The sequence below is a fragment of the Medicago sativa genome, chromosome 1 (genome assembly GCF_051527215.1).
Source record: "Medicago sativa cultivar Bolivia chromosome 1, Bolivia_mono, whole genome shotgun sequence".
Lineage (NCBI taxonomy): Eukaryota > Viridiplantae > Streptophyta > Magnoliopsida > Fabales > Fabaceae > Medicago > Medicago sativa.
In genome coordinates, this window is record NC_140749.1 from 72,228,539 (window position 1) to 72,241,938 (window position 13,400).

Consider the following 13,400-nt stretch of genomic DNA (forward strand, 5'->3'; position numbering starts at 1 on the left):
CTTCAATTGGTATCAGAGCCTGGTTTGTTGTGTATCACTTAACCGTGCAACAGTCAAAGATCTGAGAAAAACATGACTACTCCTCCTCCTGATGGTGATACTAGCTATAAAAATGTCTCACATGATTATAGTGATAGTAAGAAAACCAGTGTTGGAAAAGTTCCAAAGTTCAATGGAGATGCTGAAGAGTTCTCTTGGTGGAAGACCAATTTTTACAGTTACATCATGAGCCTAGATGAAGAATTGTGGGATATTCTGGAAGACGGCGTTGGTGGTTTAGTCCTTGATGAAGAAGGAGCTGCTGTGGATAGAAAGAAACATACTCCAGAACTGAGGAAACTTTACAAGAAGCATCATATTATCAGAGGAGCTCTTGTCACTGCCATACCCAAAGCAGAATACATGAAGATGAGTGACAAATCCACTGCTAAAGCTATGTTTGCTTCTCTCTGTTCAAATTATGAAGGGAGCAAGAAGGTCAAAGAAGCAAAGGCTCTCCTGCTTGTACATCAGTATGAGTTATTCAAAATGAAGGATGATGAAACTATTGAGGAGATGTACTCAAGGTTTCAAACCTTAGTTTCTGGTCTACAGATTCTAAAGAAGAGCTATGTTGCTTCTGATCATGTAAGCAAGATACTCAGAAGCTTACCTGCCAGATGGAGACCAAAAGTGACTGCCATTGAGGAAGCTAAAGATTTAAACACTTTAAGTGTCGAAGATCTTGTTAGTTCTCTCAAAGTTCATGAGTTAAGTCTTAATGAACATGAGTCTACTAAGAAGAGTAAATCAATAGCTCTTCCATCCAAAGGCAAGTCATCAAAAGCTCTCAAAGTGGTTGAATCTGAAGAGGAAGAACAGTCAAGTTCAGACTCTGAACCAGATGCTGCTGAAATGGCCATGCTCTCAAACAGACTTCAATATCTGGCCAAGAAGAACAGAAAGTTTCTCTCCAGAAGGGGTAACTCCAGAAGCTCAAGGAAAGAAGATCAGAAGGGATGCTTCAACTGTAAGAAGCCAGGTCACTTCATTGCTGAATGCCCTGATCTTCAAAGAGAAAAGTCAAAGGACAAGTCAAAGAGGTCTACCTTCAAACCAAGCAAACTCAAGAAGCAGATTAAGCAGAGTTTAATGGCAACCTGGGATGATTTGGGTAGTGAATCTGGATCTGATAAAGAGGAAGCTGATGAAGATGCAAAGGTAGCTGTTGGGTTGGTAGCAACAGCAACTTCAGAAGCTGGATCAGATTCAGACTCAGAAGATGAAAATGAGGTATATTCCAAAATTCCCAGAGATGAACTTGTTGAGTCACTTAAAGAACTTCTTACACATTTTGAAGTAAGAACCAATGAGTTGAAGGATTTAAAAGAAAAATATGCTGATTTGGTACAACAGCAAAAATCAACTCTATTGGATCTGAAAGCTTCTGAACAGGGACTTAGGGGCTTTGACTTCATGTGTAAAACATATGAAGACCAGCTCAGGTTCTTATGTCAGAAGCTACAAGAAAAGTGTAATGAAAAACCTTTAAGTAACCATGAAATTGCTCTTGAAGATTTTATTATATCTGGCATTGACAGAAGCAGAGTGGCTTCTATGATTTATAGCATTTACAAGAACAATGGCAGAGGAATTGGTTTTCCAGAAGTGAAACTGGAGAAAACCAATCTAAAGTCTTGTTGTGAATGCATCAAGGAAGGTCTGAAAACATTCTTTGTACCAGAAGGGGCTGAGTTGGAAACTGTTGTTCAATCAGAACCTGAAGCTTCTAGTTCTAAGGCTAAGATTACTTCAAAGCCAAAGAACTCTAAGTCAAAGGCTATGATCAAATCTGATTCCAAAACTTCAAAGGTTAGGATCCTGAAAAGATCAGAACCTATTCCTCAGAGTCTGGTGAAACCAAAATCTGGGGTTCTGAAGTCTAAGTTTCAGAAGAAGACAGTTACTGCTTCTGAAGTACCAAAACCTAAGGTGATGGTTAATCAGAAGCAACCCAACTCACAGCACAAGGTACAAGAAGTGAAGAGTAAAGCCTTAAGTACTAACCTTCCAGGACCCATAGAACAATGGGTACCTAAATCTAAAAATGTCAATGATGCAGGTATGTCTAAGAGCAGTGCCAAAGCAAAGATCATGGTACCTAGACAGCGGTTGCTCAAGACACATGACAGGAGACAAGTCCATGTTCCTCAGCCTAACAATGAAAGAGGGAGGAAATGTGAAATTTGGAGGCAACCAGTCAGGCAGGATCATAGGTACAGGAACTATTGATAATTCCTCTACCTCAATTAATAATGTATGGTTGGTAGATGGTCTTGAACATAACCTTTTGAGCATAAGTCAATTTTGTGATAATGGTTATGATGTGCTTTTTGAAAAACCCAACTGTACAGTAATCAACAAGAAAGACAAATCCATTGTGTTCAAGGGAAAGAGAGTTGACAATGTCTATAAAATCAATTTTTCTGAACTGGCTGATCAGAAGGTGATCTGCCTACTATCAGTGAATGATAAGAAATGGATGTGGCACAGAAGGTTGGGACATGCTAACTGGAGGTTAATCTCTAAGCTTAGCAAGTTACAACTTGTGAAAGGGCTACCAGACATTGACTATCATTCAGATGCACTTTGTGGTGCATGTCAGAGAGGGAAAATTGTGAAATCATCTTTTAAAACCAAAGACATTGTCTCAACCTCAAGACCTTTAGAATTACTCCATATTGATTTATTTGGACCAGTGAGTACTGCATCCTTATATGGAAGTAGATATGGATTAGTCATTGTTGATGATTACAGCAGATGGACTTGGGTGAAATTCATAAAGAGTAAAGATGTTGCGTGTGATGTATTCAGTAGCTTCTGCACTCAAATTCAATCTGAAAAAGAATCAAAAATTTTGAAAGTCAGAAGTGATCATGGTGGAGAATTTGAAAATGAGCCATTTGAAGCTTTTTGTGAAAAACATGGAATTTTCCATGAATTCTCTTCTCCTAGAACACCACAACAAAATGGAGTTGTAGAGAGAAAGAATAGAACTTTACAAGAAATGGCCAGAACCATGATTCATGAAAACAATTTACCAAAACATTTTTGGGCAGAAGCAGTGAATACAGCATGCTATGTTCAAAACAGGATCTATATTAGACCTATTTTGGAGAAAACGGCATATGAACTCTTTAAAGGAAGAAAACCCAGTATCTCTTACTTTCATCAATTTGGATGTACTTGTTACATTCTGAACAACAAGCTCTACCTAAAGAAATTTGATGCCAAGGCCCAAAGAGGAATCTTTTTAGGTTACTCTGAAAGGTCAAAGGCATACAGAGTGTATAATTCAGAAACACTCTGTGTTGAAGAATCTATGCACGTTAAATTTGATGACAAGGAGCTTGAAGATAAAACTTCAAAGCAGGGTGAAAGTTTTGCAGAGATACAGGTTCCTGAAGCTACTCCAGAACCTGATCAGATAGCTGAGTCTGAAGATAGTCCAGAAGCTGAACCCACATCAGAAGCGCAAGATGAAACTGCTTCTGATGAAGCACAAGATGGCTCACATCAAGAAGATCCTCCCAGAAACACATTCAAACACAAGTCTTCACATCCTGAGGAGCTAATCATTGGAAACAAAGATAGTCCAAGAAGAACAAGATCACATTTCAGACAAGAAGAGTCAATGATTGGACTAATCTCAATGATTGAACCTACAACAGTTGATGAAGCACTTTCAGATGATGGATGGATCCTAGCTATGCAAGAAGAGTTGAATCAATTTCAAAGAAATGATGTGTGGGATCTGGTACCCAAACCTCAGCACAAGAACATTATTGGAACAAAATGGGTATTCAGAAACAAGCTGAATGAGCAAGGTGAAGTAACAAGAAACAAAGCCAGACTTGTTGCACAAGGGTATAGTCAACAAGAAGGCATTGATTACACTGAAACGTTTGCTCCAGTTGCAAGATTGGAAGCAATCAGGTTACTTCTTTCCTATGCAGTTAATCATGGCATAATATTATATCAGATGGATGTCAAGAGTGCATTTCTCAATGGTGTCATAGAAGAAGAAGTGTATGTTAAGCAACCTCCTGGATTTGAGGATATTAAATATCCTGACCATGTTTTTAAACTGAAGAAATCACTATATGGCTTGAAACAAGCTCCCAGAGCTTGGTATGATAGACTAAGTAATTTCTTAATCAAAAATGATTTTAAGAGAGGACAGGTTGACACTACACTCTTCAGAAGGACCCTTGGGAAAGATATTCTTGTTGTGCAAATATATGTTGATGATATAATATTTGGTTCTACTAATGCATCTCTTTGCAAGGAATTTTCTGAGTTAATGCAGGATGAATTTGAAATGAGCATGATGGGAGAGCTGAAGTTCTTCCTTGGCATTCAAATCAATCAATGCAAAGATGGAGTCTATGTTCATCAATCAAAGTACACAAAGGAGCTTCTGAAGAAGTTCAAACTTGAAGATTGTAAAGTGATGAACACTCCAATGCATCCTACGTGCAACCTGAGCAAAGAAGATGAAGGAGCTAAAGTAGATCAGAAGCTGTATAGAGGTATGATTGGTTCTTTGTTATACCTCACTGCATCTAGGCCAGATATTTTATTCAGTGTATGCTTGTGTGCAAGATTCCAATCAGATCCTAGAGAATCTCATATGACTGCTGTCAAGAGAATCTTCAGGTATTTGAAGGGAACAACTAATCTTGGACTCCTTTATAGGAAATCCTTAGATTATAAGCTAATTGGATTCTGTGATGCTGATTATGCTGGTGATAGGATTGAAAGAAAATCAACCAGTGGCAATTGTCAATTTCTGGGTGATAATCTTATATCCTGGGCTAGCAAAAGACAAACAACTATTGCTATGTCTACAGCAGAAGCAGAATACATTTCAGCTGCAAGTTGTTGTACACAACTACTTTGGATGAAACATCAGTTGGAAGATTATCAGATAACTGCTAACAGTATTCCCATTTATTGTGATAATACTGCTGCTATTTGTTTGTCTAAAAATCCAATTTTGCATTCAAGAGCTAAGCACATTGAAATCAAACACCATTTTATCAGAGATTATGTTCAAAAAGGAATTTTAGATATACAATTCATTGATACTGAAAATCAATGGGCTGATATATTTACTAAGCCTTTAACTGTTGAAAGATTTGATTTTATAAAGAAAAATTTGAACATGCACTTCGTGTCTGATTAAATGTTTGCTTGCTCCTGAATAGGATTTTAGGTTCTGAAGTTAGTTCAGAAGCAGTAGTCCATCAGAAGCTCTTTATTGAGGTTCTGAGGAAAACTCGCTTCTGATGATGACATCAGCATCTGAAGTCCAGAAGCTGGATTTGTTGCTTCTGAATAGTTGAATAAGTGGAAACGTTGGGAGTTACTTTTTAAAGTAACTTCTGGCCCACTAACCTGGTAGTTACTCTGTGAACTTCTTACGTGGCCTGTATGTGTTGGTGTATAACTAAAAGGGCAATGATGATTTAAAAGCTTTGAAAGTACTTTTCACGCGCCCCCAATTTTGTCATTAATGTTATGTTTGTTTGTCTCTTTTGAATTGCAATCGTTTTACTTTTAACACTTTGTAAATTCACACACTACTCACTCACAACAAACACATTTGCTCTCAAACCGTTTGCGAAGTAAGCGCATTCTCTCAACCTTAGAACCCTAAAATCTTCATCTTCTTCAAATCTTCGTCAATCATCAAATGGCATCATCAAGCTCAAAAGTTTCAGAATCTACTTCAAACAAGCAAAGCGTATCAGAATCTGGGTCCATCTACAAAGAAAAGACTATGGATATTCCATGGGAATCCTTGATAGTCCAAATAGAGTCACCAGTGGATTTTACTTCACTCAAGAAGTACGAAGTAAACATGGAAGGTTTAATAGAAACACAGGAGCTGTCTGAGTATTTCAGAATGCTAAATGGGCCAACATATGTGAATTTGGTCAAGGACTTCTGGTTAAAAGCTGAAGTGTACAATGAAAAGCCTGCAAAAGTTGCAAGCAAACAAGCTGGGTCAAAGAAAGGGAAAATGGTCATGGATATGAATCCTACATCATTTGACAGCTTAGAAATAAGGTCTGAAGTGATGGGCATTCCTATAACCATCACTGAGGAAGTTATAGCTAAAGCTTGTAGAAGGCATGCAGAGGGAAGATTCCAAGAAATAGTCAGGAAGGAAGATGTCCTGCTACAAGGTTACTACAACACTCTTTTGGGTGGGAAGAAGGATGCAAAGCCTTCTGAAATGGAGATTCACAACAGGATGTTGGTGAAGTTCAGTAATGATTGCTTCTTTCAAAGAGCAGGAGGATCTGACCAACCCAACAATCAACAGAAGCTAGCAATTTACTTCATGGCTATTTTGGAAAAGATAAACTTCCCAAGATATGTAATGGATCATCTCTGCTGGGCCATAAATGAAAGCACTATCAGAGGAAGAAAACAAGTACCCTATGGAAGATTGCTGTCTGAAATCTTTCATCAAGGAAGGGTGCTGGAGTTCTTAAAAAGGACAAGGAGTGCTTCTGATAAATGTTTCAAAGTCTCTACTGCTGAAAGGACTATCAGTAGCAGGAGCTTACACTCTATGAAGTTCTTCAAAGAAGCTCCTAAAGATGAAAAGTGGTTAGAGATGACAACTGCTGAAACTGAGATAATCAGGGACTTTCCTCCCATCGTTAAGGAAAGTGACTCTGATTTCCTAGTTCAATCAGTAGCTGAGTATGTCCTGGAAGAAGATGCAAGCACTCAGGAGGAAGCTGTTCCTGCTAAAGTAAAGAAGGTAAAGAGTGTCACTGCATCAGAAGCAATTACTGATAAGGGCAAGCAAAAGAAGGATGTCAAAAGAAAGAGGGGGAAAGCTGAAACAGTTTATCACAAGGAAAAACTGGATGAAGCTTTGGATGAAATAGAAAAGGAGGAAGTTGAGCCCAAGCTGAAGAAGAAAAAGGCACCTGTTGATATAAAAAGCTCTATGGTTGAGCTGACTCCTGCCAAGGCCAGAATGGCTAAGGAATTTGCTGCTTTTAAGTTATCAGAGTTACAGGAGAAGAAGAGAATTAGGGCTGCTTCTATTCCCATAAAAAGAAGCAAGGACAGATCAGAGTCAGTCATCACAGAAGAGCATCTGAATAAAGCTCTTGATGGGATAAAGGCAAATGAGCACAAGAAGAAGGCATCTGAACTAACCTTCACTCCAATGGTTGAAGTAACTTCTGATATGGAGAAAGAAGCTGATGGGCAAGCTGTTCAGATGCTAGCTGAATTAAAAAGGAAAGAAGCTCAATACAATTTGGAGAGGGATCAAAGGCTCAAGGCTTCAGGTCTGGAGAATTGTGATGAATTTTTCAAGAAGAAGTCTGAAGAAGTCAAGGAAGTGGCTGTTAAAGCTTCAGAAGCGGTTCTGAAAGCACCTAGTACTATCACTTCTGAAGCTGGCCCTGCAGATCAGGTAATTCAGATTCCAGTCACCTCTATCCCCACTTCACCCTCTTCACCATTAGCACCTGAACCAATAGAAGACACTTCTGTCTTAGACAATCTTGCTCTCCACTACTCAGGTGAGTTACCCATAGACAAAACCTCAGAAAAAGCCTCTGAAGCAACTCCAGAAGCAGCTGCTTCTGAAAACGTTGTTTCAGAAAACCCCCATCAACAAACACCTAAACCACAAAAACCCACAACACCCCCACAATCACCAATAGCCATCATTGACCCCCAACTCAACACTCAAACATCAACTTCACCACAACAACCACCATCTGAAACTGAATTTCAACCTTTACCTGAACACTCTCCTGAACCAACTCCCATGGATGTTGACATCTCTCTAGTCAATGTTCAAGCCTCAACCTCCACCACACACATTGATCCTGACCAGCCCTCATCTTCTAACACACAAACACACCTTACCATTCCAGTTCCTAACCCTATTCAAGACTTAGAAATCAGTGATTCTGATCTTGAAATTCTTGATCATCCACCCACAAACATCCTGGAATCTGGATATATCAATTCTGAGCTTCAGACAATCCTTAGTCAATTGCTTAATCTTGTGGATCAACGAAGGACAATTGATCTCACAAGTGCATATGAAGACTCCTGGGCATCACTTCAGAACCGGGCAACTGAGCTAATTGAAAGCTTAAGGGCTAAGTGCATCAGAAGCAAGGAAGCTTCTGTCAGGAAGTTAATGGAGCATCTGAATCAGAGTCTCAGAGTAAGAAGTTCTACACTGCTCCTGGCAAACCAGCCTTTCTTCTTAGAAACGGATTACTTGACCAGAGAAGCAAGGTTGTGTAAGCTTCTGAAGAAACAGATGGCACAGCAGCAGCAAGAAGCCAAGGAAAGGGAACAGGCTCTTCTCCAGAGGCAACAACAGCTTGAAGAACTGTTGCAGAAGAAGATTGAAGAAATGGAGGAGATGAAGAAACAACATCAAACCAACACTTAGTTGCACACCCTTGTGTTTTTCTTTTTGTTTGTTGTTTGTTTTGAATTCCTAGTCCTTGCTTCTGAAACCATTCTGTTTTAATTCTCTTTGCTTCTGAATGCTTACTGATTCTGACCGTTTAGCTGCTTCTGACAATTGAATATACATGCTTTTTTGCTCTGATTTATTTAGTTCATTGCTTAGTATACTCTCTCACGTTTGAGTTTTTCTCATATCTTTTTGTCTTTTGTGCTTAGATTTATTTTATTTTTTTTGATAATGACAAAAGGGGGAGTATATGTGACAAGTATTTAAAGGCTCTGAGCCCCATTAATGGCATTTGAAATTTTTGAAAAAAAACTTCTATCTTTTTACCTTATTGGTATAAGCTATGAATGAACGAAGGAGTATCAAAATTTCAAGTAAAGTTAATTGAACCATTCTTCTTATCTATAAGTAAATTCTTTCAATGATTCAATTTTGCTTTTAAGCTCTGATAATAATTATTGCGCGCAAAATGAATTTAATTAACCTGGATAGAACTTAGGGGGAGCTTACAAACCTCACCTTAAAGACTATCAGACTCAGGGGGAGTTTGAGCTTACAAACCTCAGATTCTGAGCTTACAAACCTCAGAACCCCAAAGTCAACTTGTTAATTAGATTAACAACAATTGATCAATTTTAAATACTTTTGTTTGTCATCATCAAAAAGGGGGAGATTGTTGGAACAAAATGTGTTTAACAATAAACCTTAAAGAGTTTTGATGATAACAAGGTATTAAAAATTGTAAATTGGATTAGCTAATATTTGTTCAAGTGTACAGGACCATAATTATAAAGTTACATCATCATTGGTTCTGAATGAGCAAATAAAGAGCTATGGAAACAACAAAAATTCGAAGCTTGGACGCTCCTGAAGGCAACTTGCTCCTGAAGAAAAAGCGCTCCTGAAGTCAAGCTGCTCCTGAAGAAATAGCGCTCCTGAAGAATAGTGCTCCTGAAGACAAGAGGTCCAGAAGTCACATCATCAGAAGCTGCATCATCAGAAGCTGCATCATCAGAAGCTGCCTCATCAGAAGCCATTTCACCAGAAGCTGAATATCAACTGGATTTGCAAAGAATCAAGAATTGAAGAATCATCAATGCAAAAGCTGTCTATTGGATTCGAAAACACAAACAAAGGATTAGTGGAGCTTGCAACGGTCATTTCAAAGGTGTTTGAAGGTGTGTGTTTGCAATTTGGACGAAAGCGTTGACATTGTACTTTGTACGAATTGTACAACCACGTTCTCCACTACTCTGTTTTGTGTCTGCACTTCAAGACAAGAAAACAGCTCCAGAATACGGTCTCGCCTGCATAGATGTTCCTTTGGATAAGGAATGGATTTCAAATTTGTTCTTCATAGGACAACAACCAAATCAGGCAAAAGATCATTGGTGAAAGATCAAGCTTCAACAACGACTCTTTGGTGTGCTGGCAATTTCACAACGTCTCTTTCACACCTCTATATAAAGGAGTGAAGACCTAGAGAATTGGTAATGCAAGAACGCTGAACGAAAGACTCACAAGATTCTCACAAGTACCAAACCTCTGCTGAAATTGTTCTGCATTCACTTAGAATTTCTGTGTCTCAAAGTCACATCTTAGAAATTCTTAAGTCCATTGAGTCTGTATCTGATTTGTATTGTGAGCACCTCTGATTGTATATCAAGTGTTCAACCTTAAACAATTTTCTGTGTAATTTTGTTTAGTTAGGAAGTCTCTTGCAGTTGTGCTTGAGCAGGAAGTCTCTTGATTGTGTTCTTGAGCAAAGGAAGTCTCTTGCTTGTGTGCTTGAGCATTGGAAGTCTCTTGCTTGTGTGCTTGAGCATTTGTAATCAGATATTACTCATAGTGAAATCTCCTTGGAAGTGCAAGGGGGACTGGACTACTTCCGGATTGTGGAAGGAACCAGTATAATTGCTTTGTGTCGTTCTTCTTCTCTCTCTCTGTTTTATTCCGCTGCATTTAGATTCTGATCATCACTTCAGAAGCTGTCTCACTTAGCTTCTGATCAGTGTATTCAGTTATTTAGAGAAACGAAGAATTTTTCAAAACACAATTCAACCCCCCTTCTTGTGTTTTTCTCACCTTCATACTGTTAGGAGATACGCTTGGTGTGGTTGTGCAATACACGTCAAGGAACTCATAGTATCCTGAAGGGGATTCGCCGGTCATTCCTTATTGCATCCAATATACAGTTATTGGTGGGGGCAAATCGAACCTAAAGGTTAGTATGGCAACCCCATACGCTTTGAGTTTGCATGCATAACCATTAATCTTTTCAGGTTTCAAGTACATCAGCATCTTCCCAACAATCAAGATATACAACAAATCTTTGAAATTTATGTGCACACTTCATCATAGTCATCTTCATCATCTTCTTGGTCAAGTTATTGTAGCAGACCCCCAACACAAGTTCCAACAATCTTTAGGTTCGATTCATGATTTACTTGTGATTAATGGCTGCAATTTTGGGTGAGATGAAAGCTTACATTTTCATTCATGACTACGGTGAACGGTAAACAAATTCCTTTTATGAATATATGTTATGAAAATTTATGGATAAATATTTCATATGTGATGTGTTTATGTTAAATTTACATGTGGTTGTAGATAATATATGCATGATAAATTTTGATATGTATAAAATTTATCGTTTGAAATCTGTTTAATGTTAATTTGAACATGAGATAATATCCATATAAGTGATGACGTATTATGAAATATTTAGTGTTCTAAATGATTGTATATAGTAACTAAGTAAAATATGAATATGTTAGATTTAACATGTGGTGACATATATATGCATGATTTAGAAATTGTTCAAGTATATGAATTTTGATGAGTATAGTAATACGTTAAGAATGTTTAAACACTATTTTATTTATGAAAGTAGTGTAGATAAATTGCCAAAATATCAAGTGGTTGCTTTAATGATATTATTTACTTTGTGTAAGAGATTATTATCATTAGTATTGTGTTGATATTATATGTACATGATAATATGAAAAGTAATGGTTAATTTCTTGTTTATCATGATATTAAAATAATTTGGGTATGTTTTGAATTATTGTAAGTTGATATATGTTCATGGAAGAAAGTCATAGAAAATATTAATGATTTTGGTTCATTGTTTATTCTTTTATGTCATTGTTTATTGAAATTTAGTATTGAACATATTTAAACATAAACTTGAATTTAACACAATGAATTTATGATATATGTATTAGTTATATGATAACTAAAATCAAAATGATTGTGTTATATTTAATTTTATGTGGAGTATATGACTTACATGTTTAATCCCATCTTATGAAGTTTGGTTATGACATTCTTTTATGATCAATTTTTATTTTGCTATGTATGTTTAATGCATTCAATGTATGATATATCTTGGCTAGATATAAAAGAAAAGTTGAAGTTCAAATTGAAATGCATGTTAAATATTGTTATAGCAAAGGTGTAATGACATAAAAGTTTGTGTATTATTACAATATACTCAATTGACAAAAGTGTCGTGGTTTGATGATAGTTGGTGAACACTATCAAGAGTATATAAGTTGATCCATAGACATAGCTATGAGAATACAAAATCTATGTGAAGAATTGAATATTCAAAGTTTATAAAAGATAAAAGAAAATCTTGCAATTATTTGACGAAATGATTGACAAGGAATGATGTCTTTGGAAATGATGTTGAATACATTGAAGACATTATTAGGGATGTGGTACAAACCCAAATCTAATTGATTACCAATAGTGGAAACTCAACCCACACTTGAGTAGCATCAAGTCTTGGGTTCAATGGTGAAAGTACACTATTAGAGTAATTGAAGTACTTGACAATAGATAACATCCCAAGGGGTAAAAGTACTTGGACCATAAGAAGAAAAAGGGTAGGATGAGGTTTTCCTCTTAATGGACATATAGCATATATTTGCTGGAATGCATACTTATGGGGCATTTCCGATATAGTCTACCTATGTGAGAATGAAGTTTGGCCGCTTCACGGAGTTCAAGGGTTTGACTCTTAAATTCTCATGAAAAGGGATATATGACACAAGGCCTTCTTAATGTGTCATCTTACAAGTCTCTTTATCAATGGTACCGAGATTCTATGTGTAAGTTATGCACACTTGTTCTAATGAATAGTTGGTTCAAAGCTTGCCTACCATACTATTTGGGAATGAGCGAAAACTTAACTTACTAAGTAATGGTTCAAATCGCGAGATACCATTATCTGAAGGCATGGAATTTCCGGATTTATGTGATTTAGTATTTTGAAAATGGTGGGGGATTGTTGGTGATTTCCAAAATAATGGAATCACTTTAAATCAAAAGTTGTAACTCTTCATGGGAATCATTCATATACATTGGAACTTTTCGCAAAGAGATGCTTAATGAACATTTGCATTGATTCAAATGTATATGATTATAACCTTTGGCAAAAGGGTGCTTAATGAACCTTTGCATTGATTCAAGTGTATATGATTATAACCTTTGACAAAGGGATGTTTAATGAACCATAACATTGTTTCAAATCAAAGGGGTGTTTTCTCTCATATGAAGGGTCATATAATGCACTATAAATGCTTGGCATTTGGGCATTAGTTGGACACAAGAGAAAGAACAACAACACACAATTTTGGATAGAATTTTGTTGCATTAACAACATAATTTTTCCTCATTCTCTTACTCTAAATCATCCATCAATTCTCTAATGCATGAGTGAATTGCTGGAACCATAAATCTGTAAAATACTGTTAGGAGATACGCTTGGTGTGGTTGTGCAATACACGTCAAGGAACTCATAGTATCCTGAAGGGGATTCGCCGGTCATTCCTTATTGCATCCAATATACAGTTATTGGTGGGGGCGAATCGAA